Source organism: Trachurus japonicus, chromosome 6, assembly GCF_045865225.1.
Source record: "Trachurus japonicus isolate A0001 chromosome 6, Traja_1.0".
NCBI classification, from domain to species: Eukaryota; Metazoa; Chordata; class Actinopteri; order Carangiformes; family Carangidae; genus Trachurus; species Trachurus japonicus.
The window spans coordinates 17,107,248-17,109,070 of record NC_140912.1 but is presented as its reverse complement, the minus strand read 5'-3'; positions in this window follow the sequence as shown (position 1 = coordinate 17,109,070).

The window sequence follows — 1,823 nt, the reverse complement described above, 5'->3', positions numbered from 1 at the left end:
CGGATATATCATCTGGGGGTCCGAGGGGAGTCCAACGCAGAAGGTTTGGTTGAAATCGGGCCGGTGGTTTTGGAGAAAATGACCAAAAACCAAACAGGCAATTTTAAAAAGACGACAGGCGCGCGGCTTACGTCTTTTTTTTTTTGACCAAAAATTAAAATTTCTTCAAATTTCTCCAAACTCGGATATATCATCTGGGGGTCCGAGGGGAGTCCAACGCAGAAGGTTTGGTTGAAATCGGGCCGGTGGTTTTGGAGAAAATGACCAAAAACCAACAGGCGATTTTAAAAAGACGACAGGCGCGCGGCTTACGTTTTTTTTTTTTTTGACCAAAAATTAAAATTTCTTCAAATTTCTCCAAACTCGGATATATCATCTGGGGGTCCGAGGGGAGTCCAACGCAGAAGGTTTGGTTGAAATCGGGCCGGTGGTTTTGGAGAAAATGACCAAAAACCAAACAGGCGATTTTAAAAAGACGACAGGCGCGCGGCTTACGTTTTTTTTTTTTTTGACCAAAAATTAAAATTTCTTCAATTCTCCAAACTTGGATATATCATCTGGGGGTCCGAGGGGAGTCCAACGCAGAAGGTTTGGTTGAAATCGGGCCGGTGGTTTTGGAGAAAATGACCAAAAACCAAACAGGCGATTTTAAAAAGACGACAGGCGCGCGGCTTACGTTTTTTTTTTTTTGACCAAAAATTAAAATTTCTTCAAATTTCTCCAAACTCGGATATATCATCTGGGGGTCCGAGGGGAGTCCAACGCAGAAGGTTTGGTTGAAATCGGGCCGGTGGTTTTGGAGAAAATGACCAAAAACCAAACAGGCAATTTTAAAAAGACGACAGGCGCGCGGCTTACGTCTTTTTTTTTTTGACCAAAAATTAAAATTTCTTCAAATTTCTCCAAACTCGGATATATCATCTGGGGGTCCGAGGGGAGTCCAACGCAGAAGGTTTGGTTGAAATCGGGCCGGTGTTTTGGAGAAAATGACCAAAAACCAAACAGGCGATTTTAAAAAGACGACAGGCGCGTGGCTTACGTTTTTTTTTTTTTTGACCAAAAATTAAAATTTCTTCAAATTTCTCCAAACTCGGATATATCATCTGGGGGTCCGAGGGGAGTCCAACGCAGAAGGTTTGGTTGAAATCGGGCCGGTGGTTTTGGAGAAAATGACCAAAAACCAAACAGGCGATTTTAAAAAGACGACAGGCGCGCGGCTTACGTTTTTTTTTTTTGACCAAAAATTAAAATTTCTTCAAATTTCTCCAAACTCGGATATATCATCTGGGGGTCCGAGGGGAGTCCAACGCAGAAGGTTTGGTTGAAATCGGGCCGGTGGTTTTGGAGAAAATGACCAAAAACCAAACAGGCGATTTTAAAAAGACGACAGGCGCGCGTGTAACGGGTGTGTATTGTCTCTGGCCTATGCACATCCGTTAACTTGTTTCTTGTGTGTGTTGTTTCTATCCTGCGTTGTGTTCTTGGGGGTGAGGGAAAGATGGACACAGGACTCAGGCTGCTGATCCACCGGACATTTATTCAACAGGCAATCTGTATGAGAATCAAATGAAAGTGCATCTGTGACATGCGGTCTTGAGCTAGCTCACAGCAGGCCCCTGCTCTCAGTGGGGTCATCACCGACTGCGCTAACTATAAAGTTCACAATTATATTTAATAAAATACTGAAATAAAATGAAATAAAAAAATATATTAAAATGTTCCTTGTTGAGTTGTATCTGTACATGAACATAAATTCAACCAACAATCAACCAAGTCAATGGAAAAATGAAACCAGTAAACAGTGAAATACATCAGTATCCATA